Source organism: Quercus suber, unplaced genomic scaffold (genome assembly GCF_002906115.3).
Source record: "Quercus suber isolate HL8 unplaced genomic scaffold, Cork oak 2.0 scaffold_721, whole genome shotgun sequence".
Classification (NCBI taxonomy): Eukaryota; Viridiplantae; Streptophyta; class Magnoliopsida; order Fagales; family Fagaceae; genus Quercus; species Quercus suber.
This window is the reverse complement of record NW_027070161.1, coordinates 55403-67530: the sequence shown is the minus strand read 5'-3', so window position 1 is coordinate 67530 and position 12128 is coordinate 55403. Positions and strand designations below refer to the sequence as shown.

The window sequence follows — 12128 nt, the reverse complement described above, 5'->3', positions numbered from 1 at the left end:
CTTTGTTGGTTTTTCAAGGCTACCCATTTGAAAAGGTAGATATATGCAATTATTTCAAAGGATTAATGTCGATTTTTCTACGGGTATTGGGTATGGGGTGGGTGGGGGAGGAATCTTTATTCTTCTCCATGATTTGTTATATGAGTTGATTAACAGTATCAATATTCATTTATTATGTTCTATTTATTTATTATTATTATAATTGTAAACTTTCGCATATAAGGGTATGTGGGTATCTAGTGTTTGTGTCTGTTTGTTCTTTTGAATTAGCATGTGTATGTGGGTCTCTGTTGTTTTATTGCTTTGCCAGATTAGACCACTTAGTGAATATCCAAAGTAAGAATTTGTTAGTTAAACTCATGAGCAAGACAGAGCTTTATGGGTTGGTTCTTATAAATTTGATTGTGCTGGTATTTGAAATGAAATTAGGAGCAGAGGTAGTAATATGGAATGGTGGCATTTACTGTGGTTTAACTTGGCCATTCCCAAACATTCATTTGTAGGTTGGATAGTTATTCTTAGTAAGCTTTCAACCAAAGCTAGAATCTTGCAATGGGGTCTTCCAAGTTCCAGTGGATGGTTTGTGTTTTCTGCAGCTCTGGCATTGAATTCAGGGACCATTTATTTTTTGGTTCTTTTACCAAGAGGGTTTGGGAAATTACAATTAACTTGTTTCTAGTATCTTTTGCTAAGACTAATTGGTAGGATAGTATGAGTTAGGGGGAAATAATCTTAAAGGAAAAAGCTTAAGAACAACCCTTTGCAAACTAGCTTTGTGGGCTACTGTTTATCATGTATGGAAGCAAAAAATTCTATTATATTTTTTGGGAAGGTATACACTGAAGATCAACTTATTTGCATTATAAAGAAGGATGTTCAAGGGAGACTAGAGAGCAAACTATGTAGTTGTGACTCAATGCTTAATCATATCCTTTGCTATTAATGGGGACTCAAATTTGAAATGCTACTACATTATCAAACTAGTGACTGATCTATCCTATGATGGAGAATTATTGAAAGCTTGGTATTGCTGGATATCTGTTTCATTGCTCAATTGTGACATGTTGCTGCTGTGTTAAAAAGTTGTAATAACTTGATGATGTTAATGTATAAATTTTGTTGTAGATTGTGTTTTAGGAGTGGCCAGTTTTAGCTTGATTTGTTGAGATCATGGCACACTGTTAAGGGGTGTAAGTAGTCACAGCCTATTGTTTTGTTGTAGTGGGTCTGTTATAAACTTTTTTTTTTTTTACAGAGGCCAGTATTAGTTTTGCTATGGCTTGGTTGTTTTGCCTTGTATTTTGATTGATTTCCTAGTCAATAAAAAAATCTCATTGATTCATCAATAAAAATGAAAAAGAAGGTGGTGATGCAAGACAAGGACAGGAGAAATTAAATGATAAAGAGAAGAAAAAATATCACAAAAAGGCCAAGGAATTAGAGGTCATATATACTGGTATGTTTCAAATGATGGTATGTGAAAATGAGGAAAATATAAGCTTCCTAATTGAATTGAATGATGGAATTCTTCAAAGAAGCAGTGATGAAGAAAGTGGACTTGGATTTTTATTTGATGTTCCCATTGTTGGGTACTTTGTAATTCTTTTTCAAAAAAAAAAAAAATTGAAATTTGTGTTACATAAGGCCTATAAATTTTGTTTGATGTTTTGAATCTCAAAACATGACAGGAGTAACCTGATGATGACATATATTTGAGTCCTAGTATGTTCTTTTAAATTTTTTGTAAAAGACACATATTTTGGATACTTTATTGTCTCTCTTGATATATAACTTTTTAGTGGTAAAGAACTTCGAAACAATTTTTTAGTTTGAGATTTTAAATGTTGTGAAAAAACTCATGCATTAGGGTTCTCTCTTTCTATTGATATAAAACATTTTAATTGTCAATAGTTGGCAAGACATATTTTTAGTTGGTTATGATGACAAATTTTTAGTCATCATCTTGTCAATTGGATTATCAATGGCCTTTTCATTACCTTATGTATTTATTAAAAAATGTTACTAAAATTAAAATGTAGAAAGTTTAAGAAAATAATAATTGGAAAAAATAGTTTATTGATCTTAAATCCAAATCCAAATCCAAATTTAGACATCCAATGGGCTTGAGATTGCTTGGAAGGCTTGAAAAGAAAGAAGCACAAGATCAAAGGTGACTGGGGTGAACTAGCCAAGAACCCTCTGATGCTTAAGTTAGTTTTCTCTCTTGAAATTAGGAATTCCAACTCTATAAGTGGTGAAAAATTTACTTTGGTTTCATATGGTTGAGTCCTTTTATAGTGAGCTTTGGAGTGGTTACTTGTTTAGTAACTTCCTCAATGTGGATGGAAGTTAGAAAGTTCAGACTTAATATCTACAATTGTTATCAGAAGTTAAGAACTTAGTGGAAAGTTAGAGCGATGAATAAGAATTTTGCTCCTACTTCAGAATAGTAGAACGTAGTCTGAATCATAAGCTTTTGAATAAAAATTTCTAAGTGTTTGGCGATCGTCCAGGTGACTCCATGTTGGACTAGCTTCTTACACTTGGATGACCCTTCTGGTCTTGAACGACACTATGGACGAATTGGAGATAGTCAAATTTTTGGTTCACCATCATATATAAATAATAAAAATATAAACATCAAGAAAATGGCATCAACTATGTTATTTTATAGGGAGATATGCTCTTGAATGTGATGGAAGCTATCAAGGGAGATACGTAAGAAGTTAATTGATATATTCAAATATTTGTGGAAGAAGCCAAGATAATTCCAGTTGATTTTTTTTGTGAACAAGAGTAATTATTGTGGTTGGGCTAATTTCAAGGGATACTTTTTTTTTTCTTTTTTTTAGATCTAAATTTTTTAATAACTTAAAAAAAAATTACTATTGTGATGAACGGTTATTAGTAAGTAAAAAAGTGACCTCAGTGATAAGCTTAAATGTAAAATTATGGTCAGATGTGATATTGGTAGTGCTTAATGTGATGATTGAACTGTCAATTGCAAGGAAAAAGAAAATAGGGTACTACCAAATGTGGCAAAAGTACAATCAGAAGTAATGTGAGTACTACCCAATGTAATAATGGAATGGTCAAATTTGAGAATAAAAAAATAGGGTATCACTGAATGTGACAAAAATATGGTCAGATGTGATGTTGATACTACTTAATGTGACAATGGAACCATCAAATGTGAGAAAAAAGTAAGGAAACCACTAAATGTGAGAAAAGAACTGTCACATGTAATGTTGGAACTACACAATATGAGGATGAAATCGTCAAATGTGAGGAAAAAAAGTAAGGGAACCACCAAATGTGAGAAAAGAACTGTTACATATGATATTGGAACTACACAATGTGAAGATGAAACCGTTAAATGTGAGAAAAAAAAGTAAGGAAACCACCAAATGTAAGAAAAGAACTGTCACATATGATATTGGAACTGCATAATGTGAGGATGAAACCGTTAAATGTGAGAAAAAAATAAGGGAACCACCAAATATGATTAAAGAACTGACACATGTGATGTTGGAATTGCACAATATGATGATGGAACCGTTAAATGTGAGAAAAAAAAAGTAAGGGAATCACCAAATACGGAAAAAGAACTGTCACATTTGATGTTAGAACTGCACAATGTGAAAATGGAACCATCAAATGTGAAAAAAAAGTAAGGGAACCACCAAATGTGAGAAAAGAATTGTTACACGAGATGTTGGAACTGCATAATGTGAGGATGAAATCGTCAAATGTGAGAAAAAAGTAAGGGAACCACCCAACGTGAAAAAGAACTATCATATATGATGTTGGAACTGTACAATATGAGGATGGAATCGTCAAATGTGAAAAAAAAAAAAAAAAAAAAGTAAGGGAACTACCAAATGTAAGAAAAGAATTGTTACATGAGATGTTGGAACTGCACAATGTGAGGATGGAATCGTCAAATGTGAGAAAAAAAAGTAAGGGAATCACCAAATGTGAGAAAAGAACTATCACATATGACGTTGGAATTATACAATGTGAGGATGGAACCGTCAAATGTGAGAAAAAAGTAAAGGAATTACCAAATGTGAGAAAAGAACTGTCACATATGATGTTAGAATGCACAATGTGAGGATGGAACCATCAAATATTAGAAAATAGTAACCTGATGTAGCAAGTTATCTACTAATGGGTATCGTACCCACCCTTTTTTTGGGGGATATCGCAGAATTACTCATAACTTAAAAAAGCGATACATTTTATAGTTTGGCAATGCTACGCACAATTTAAAAGCCTCTCATTATAAATATAAAAAAAAAAAAATAACCAGTTAATATTAAAAGAAACACGGAAATAGAAATAGAGAGGCGATGAAAGAAAGAGAGGCAATGAGGAATCGGGGAAAGAAGCAGAGAAAGAGAGAGGTGATCCTTGGACACGGAGAAAGAAACAGAGAAAGAGGCAGAATTAGACCATTGGAACCACAAAAACATAGAAAGAAAAACCTTTGGCCTATCAACACTGGTAAATTTTTTCAGATTTGGGTACGAAATGTTACTTTTAATTGAGTTTTCTGGGAAAAAATGCAAAACAGATTATTTTTGGGAAAAAATTAGGCGCGTGGCATGCGTTCAAATTTATTTAGTAAGTTGGATTCTTTTTGAAAGTCGAGTTTGGCAAACTCGACTTTGGGCTGGAAAAGAACATTGTAGTGGCATTTTTTTTAGTGGCGTTTGTCAAAAACGCCACTATAGGTACCATAGAGTGGCGTTTCTATAAACGCTGGTATAGGCACTAAAAAAATGCCACTATAGTGTTGGTTTTCCAGCCCAAATTCGAGTTTGCCAAACTCGACTTTCAAAAGGAGTCCAACTTACTAAATAATTTTGAACTCATGCCACGTGCGTAATTTTTTCCCAAAAAAAGTCTGTTTCGCAATTTTTGCCTAGTTTTCCTGTTGGATAGGTTTAGATTTGATTTGTTTTTATTTTGGGTTTTTAAAACACAGAATGATTGAGAGGGATACAAAGAAGGAACTGCAGATTGTCGAAACCGGCATGGGTACATTTTTCTCTCTCTTTTTTTATTTTTCCAGATTTGGGTATGCAATGTTACTTTTTATGGAGTTTTTTTTTGTTGTATAGGTTTGGATTTTATTTTGGCTTTGATTCGTTTCTGTTTTGGGTTTTTGAGTTCTCCATGAAATTTTCTTTGGGATCAAATAAGTATAGAATTTAATGTTACGCTGATATTACTTTTTTCTTTTTCAATCTTAATTTTAGGTTTTTTTTTTTTGTCGGAACCACATGCACGCTGCACAAAGAGAGGCCGCATACCCATTACCCTATAATCGGTAAAGTTATTGCTTTTTTTTTTTTTTCATTTTCAAATCTGGGGATTGAATACGATTTAGGTTTGAATTCCTTGGTTGGATTGGTTTAGATTTAGATTTAGTTATCTACCATGTAGGAAAAATACCCACTTAAAAAACAAACACGCGTAAAACAAACTTGAAACACCACACTCAAAGAAAAACGTTGAATCTATTCGAACCCAAAGAAAAACGATGTATATGTTGCTGTTTTTGTGATGTATGTCCATGGCTGTATTTCTGCTGCTGCATATTCTGTTTTCTACAGAAAATGTTTTGGATTTTCTGCATAATCTATGCTTTCAGGGGGGCTGAGTGTAATATATGTAGCTGTTTCTGTGATGTTGTCCATGGGCTGTATTTCTGTTACTGCATATTCTGTTTTCTGCAGAACAGAAAGGATTTTCTGCATAATCTGTGTTTACAAGAAGGTAATTGTAATATCTGTTGCTGTTTCTGTATTCTATGTCCATGGGCTGTATTTATATTGTTGCGGATTTTGTTTTCTGCAGAACAGGTATTTGTTCCCCTATGGTTATGCTTACAAGGTTTGAACGGTTTTAGACCCCTTAAAACACAACCAGATTGAGTAGCCTAGTTAGTTAGCCAAGTTGTTACTTAGTCAAATTAAGCAATTCTAGGTTAAAACAATCAAACAATCATATCAAGAATATAAAGCAGCAGAAAAGTAAATAACATAAGATATGATCACCCAGGAAACCACACAGTAAAGACCTGGGGAGGATTTGACCTAGCTATCCTCAAGGTAAACTTGAATCCACTATGCGAAAGAATCGAAGTTCATACAGAAGGACTACATGCTCCCCGCTTGACTTCCTAATGCTACCTACCAGTAGAACTTACTGACACGACCACGTGTAAGCTCCGAATCCATGGACTCCTTCTTTCTTGGATTCTCCAATCAACTACAAGCACCCACGCTTGATATTCTTTAAGCTTCAATGGTAACAATCGAGTTGATCATCAAGATGTTGAAGTAATCTCTACCTTGAAAACCCTAAGCTTTGTGTAAAGGCAAACTCCTCTAGATCTCACAAGAGATTTACACAAAACAGAAAAGTATGAGCAACAACTCAACTGGAGCAACCCTAAAAACGTGGCTAGGATTTTTCTTTATATACCTAGGGTAAAAACAGAAAACCCAAAACGTTTAATGAGTTAGGGTTGAGCTGGAATTTTCTAAAGAAAAACATTATGCCCGAGCTTCGATCGATCGAGTTTTTCCTTCGATCGATCGAGCCAGGCCGAAATGCACCAATGCATCTTGCAGCCACTCGATTCCAACTTTACATGAAAGACCCAACTTTGAGCAAGTCTAAACAAGACTAAATAATCTATTTTGATCATGGTTTGCCAACAATACAAATTAGAGTTCTAAATACATAAATTCCTAAATCTTTAGAACCTAACAAGGTTGTTATGTGTTCGTACATGTATTTCCCTTTTATCAAATAAAATTTCTATATTTATCTCAAAAAAAAAAAAAAAAAACTTTTTAAATACTGCCCGCTGCAATTGGTTAGCATCGTTTGGTTTTGTTGAACGCCTCATGGGTAGTTAGCATATCTTCTCAAACTTTCAAATGTCATTTATTTGAATTGCTAATTTAACTTTTTCCGTTGGGTTCTCTACAATAAAATGAAAGGTATGATAGCCTAAATTTTCCTCTTTATTTCATTGTTCAATGAAATCTCTTTTCCATTTGCAATTGCTTTGATTTAGACCAAAGATTTCCTTAACAACAACACAAATAAGACTATAAGTGCAAACGTTTTATGGGAAAAGAAAATCTTAAAAAAAAAAAGAGATTTTAAGAACTTAACTGGAACTTAAAATAGATGGGTACATTCAAGGTTTTACTTTTAAGGTAGAAAATGTTGGAGGAACTGTTGTTGGGAGAAAGGAAGGAATTAAACAAATGGGAAGTAAAACCAAACTTCAAAACATAGATTTATGACAAAGAACAAAAAATTCAAAAACAAAAACGAAATGAAGATTATCAAATTAACATAGTCATAGACTATTATTTTCAAATTAAGCATATGGGCCAACATCAAAATGAAGATTATCTATTATGTGACTAATTAGTGAAGGTGAGGGAAGAGTACAAAAAATTAAAATTAAAACTTACTAGGAAATGAAAGAGGAGCCCGTTGTTGGCATTTAAGGGCCTTGACAGACCTTCTCTTTAACTTATAGATTTCTTCTTCTTCTTTTTTGGCTAAATTTTAGTTGACTATTGATTTAATTTTTAATTCTTTTGCTAAATGTTTTCTAACTGTAGTTTTTTCTTAATTTTTAATTTTTTGATAGGATCTAACCGTAGATTGGTCATGAATAAATGTGCCATTTTATTGGGTTTGGGCTGGTATATAATCTGTTTGGAATTGACATGTCACATATATTGCTTAGCTATAGATTTGCAATTTATAAATGTCATGTTACATTATTGGATGACATTCTCCAAAAAAAAGTGGGTGAAGTAAATTGAGCTAAGTGTAAATTTGTCTTTGAAAATATTTAAAATTCACATAGGAAAATCTACTGAACCTTGGAATTTTGGTCCACCTTATTTATGCATGTATTGTGGTTCAATTTTATGGTATAAAGAGAGAACAGTAAAATCTAAGAAGCCTAAGAACCCAAAATTCTCTCTCTGTTGTATGGAGGGTAAGGTTAAGTTGCCTTTGCTTAAGAAAGTTCCTCCTATTATTGATGCGCTGTTGCAATATTCATTTTGTTTGACAAAGGAGATGAGAAAATTGTATCTAAGACTGCAAAAGAACTTTCAAAGATGCAAGCAGAGGCAATTTCAAATAGAAACGCCAATTATATTTCTTTATTGTTTGAGAGTTGAACTTTTGTAAACCTTTACCAATGTTCTACACATACATATCATTATATACCATTTAAAAAAAAAAATTAATTTACAAAGGTATGTTGCATGTTTTCCGTAGCTTTTCCTCTTACATACTTTATCTTTATTAATATTTTTCTCTTATTGTCTCGGGCTTCATCATGTAAGAATTCTATAATTACTAATTACAATTTCAAAACAAAATTGTATATTTGGTTTGTGGTCTTTAGCATTTTTTAGTTTTTCTTACGATTTTCATGAATGTTGTTACCTTGGTATGCTGTATTGTGAAATTTCTCCAACGTAGTCTTTCAAAGTATTTATGTTTTTCTGCATAAGGTAGTGTTCTTGAATATACATCTTTATTACTTATCAAATAAAATAAAAAAAACTTAAAGTAAATTATTAATTAGAATGAAGACATGAATGTGAATGTTGAAATTTACTTGAAATTTTGAGTTAAAGAAATTTTTATTTTTTATTAATGACAATAATATATCCAATATGGTTTATATATTGTATCTTAAATTTGAGGTTCACATGGTTTGATTGATTCGGCACATTACTATTTATTGTTGAAGAGAAATTTCAATTTTGAACATTTCTTAAAATTAGATAAATTTTCATTAGAATACTCATGATATTTGACAACTTCTAGCTTGCAAGGTCAGTAGTACTATGAATGCAATAAACTTATTAATAAAAAATAAATAAATAAGAAAAACTAATGGTACAGGTTATGATGTATATATGTATACTTAGCTAAATTTGTGACTATGTGTATACAAAAATTGAAGTTGGATGTAAATGTCCTACCAAGGGAGATTTAGAATATGGTTGGGAACGGATATTACTTCCATACATGTTCTAGGGATTCACAAAATTAGAATGCTTTTAGTTAAAATTATTTGTGCCACACTCATTTTTTTGCAGCATTTCTGTTTGGAATTCCTAATCTGCACATTATTTACTATGCACACCTGCTTAGTACATAAGAAGTTCTCATCAAATTAAAAATAATATATTAGAACTTCTCATGATACCTTCAAAGCCAATGTAGTACAATGAAAGCAATCTAAATTTTGCTTATGAGAGAAGTGTAACTTATTGTTTAAGGATTTATTAGATGTTTGTGAATTCTTGAAGCACCTTTTAATTTAAGTGAAAATTATTGCAGGACACAAAAGACAAATTTGTAAGAAAAACAGAGGAAAGTGGTTTTCTATTTACAACTGCCATATCTGCTGAAGAGGAAAATCAAATGATGATAGCATGCCAATTCAAATGCTTCACAAACGAAGCAAGGCTACTAAACAAAATGCATTGAAGAAGAAGAAAATTTGAGAGGAAAAAATAACAACTTATTAATAAGTTTTTCTATTTTAGAATTGTTATGATAGAACATTATAATATTTAAAGTTTAACGTATCCCAATGTATTTTTAAAATATCATAGTTAAAAGTAAAACAAACCAATAGATATAATATATTACCCGGATGAAATTTAATGTATTTTTTATTATATTCTTATGTTAAGTTGATAGTATTTTAAATATGTAAAATGTTCGCGTGCATTGCGCATGTTAAACGATTTCTATTGAATATTTTTTGGAAATTGTTAGGTTCTAAGGTCTTAGGATTTTATGTATTTAGAACTCTAATTTGTAATGTTGGCAAACCATGATCAAAACAATGTATTTAGTCTTATTTAAACTTGCTCAAAGTTGGTTTAATATTGTACAGTTGGAATCGAGTGGCTGCAGAAGTACTTGGGACTCTCGGCCTGGCTCGATCGATCGAAGAATAGACTCGATCGATCGAAAATCGCACAGGTTGAATTTTCTGCAGAATTTCCAACTCAGCCCTACTTCATTAAACGTTTAGGGTTTTATGTTTTTACCTGGGATCGAAAAACAGGAGAGAGAAAGGGTACCTTACATGGTTGTAGCTCCAGCAATTGTAACCCTTGATTATCAATGAACAACTTCTCTTCGGACAGAGTACTCATTAGTCCGAGAGCACATTAATTCAACTTCTCTCATTGGTGTTGCTGTTTAATACTGTAATTTTCATTATTTGCCTAGCCCTTTCGCCCACTCTCTACAAAATTTATTGTTTTGGGCTCAGAGGGTTCCAAATCCATACCTCCTTGGGCTTGGGCCGCAAAAACTGACCCTACAATTATAATATTTAAAGTTTAACGTATCTCAATGTATTTTATAAATATCATAGTTACAAGTAAAACAAACCAATAGATGTACTATATTACTCGGATGAAATTTAATGTATTTTTTATTATATTCTTATGTTAAGTTGATAGTATTTTAAATATGTAAAATGTTCCTGTGCATTGTACGTGTTAAACGATTTCTATTATATATTTTTTGGAAATTCTTTTTTTTTTTTTTGTGTATTTAGGATTTAAATCTGTCAATGCGTTATGCTACAAAGTTCTGTTTAATTTTAGGTTTTTGTTTTCCCTCTTACCTGTTTTATTACTTTTAATTTGTTTTCCCTCTTACCTGTTTTATTACTTTTAAAGAGGGGTAGAAATTATGGGACTTCGAAATTTGATAGTATATAATGTTCTTTTTACAAAGTTTATTATTTCATAGATTTTAGTCCATATTTCATAGATTTTGCATGTTTTGATTGTGAAATCTAAAAGTATAATGTTCTTTGTACAAAGTTAATAACTTTTTAGGTTGTGGCATAAATTAATTTCCTAAGAGATTCATATGTGTTGGTTTCAGTGTTGATTGAGGTATTCTAGAGACTCATAAGCTGCTGCAAACAAACCATTCAAGAGACTCATAACCTGTATCAACAAATAATAGTTAGCACATATAGTTTCTCAAAAAATAAAAAAAAGTTAGCACATATATCTTCAACTAACATTACATCCAAAAAATAATGAGAACCAATCTCGGCTAACCATGATATATTTATCCCTGGGTGTGAATGAAATGATTCATCAAACTATTATATATGTACGTAATGATAAGCAAATGGACAAATACATTTTAAGTACATAGCAGAGAATCAAATGCAAATATGGAATGAAGACTTAAAAAATATTAAACCCATAATGATAAATTGATTTTAGTGCTCGTTTGGCTGGCACGTTTTTGAACCACGTTTGACGTCTGCGTTTTTTCACCTTTTTTTTTTTTTTTTTAACGCGTTTCTAGCTCTTTTTTACTGTAGCAGCACTGTAGTGGATACTGTTTAATGAACAGTAGCTGCAACAGTTGACTTTTCGGCACAAATTTTACTGTTTACGGACCTACAAATTTCACTTTTCAGCAACTTTTTTTTATTAAAAATGGGTCTTACGATACTATTCACATATTTAAAAATTATTTTACTACAGTATTTTTCAGTTTTAGTTTTCAATTTTCAGCTGTATCCAAACGAACCCTTTAATCTACATAAACATTAGGAGATACCTCTTTTATTTCAAATTTTTATATGTTCCTTCAAACCATCACACAAATTATGAACCTGTAACCATTTTTTTTGTAACTTGGATTAGCTAGTATACTGCCTGCAATAATGCTACTTTTGTTTCTTTGTATTTTTATCTGTACTGCGGATGTTTTGGCTTCTTTCAGATTAATTTCAGGAAGTTGCATATTGCAGCACCAGAATTTTGCATATAGCAAACATTTCCAAGCTGCGTGTCAGCTTTAGAAAGCTGCATATTGCAGCACTAAATATATTTTAGCAAACGCATTTCAGGATATTGTCAATGACAAGTAGTTACTATTCCAGATGAAAAGCAAAATGTTTACATAATACACCTACATTGCAGATCAAAGGCAAACTGTTGACATCATATGCAACAGCACTTGTCAACATATACCCTAGAAGACTAATTCATTAAAACAGCCTAATA

At 31.9% G+C, this 12128-nt stretch overlaps 1 long non-coding RNA gene across 1 annotated transcript; it reads left to right on the top strand.

Moving 5' to 3' along the window:
* Positions 1 to 4939: 4939 nt before the first annotated feature.
* Positions 4940 to 9766, top strand: LOC111984288 (uncharacterized). Its single transcript, XR_010626237.1, has 3 exons — positions 4940 to 5043; positions 5265 to 5335; positions 9409 to 9766. It is a non-coding gene; the product is annotated as an uncharacterized LOC111984288 (long non-coding RNA).
* Positions 9767 to 12128: the final 2362 nt, after the last annotated feature.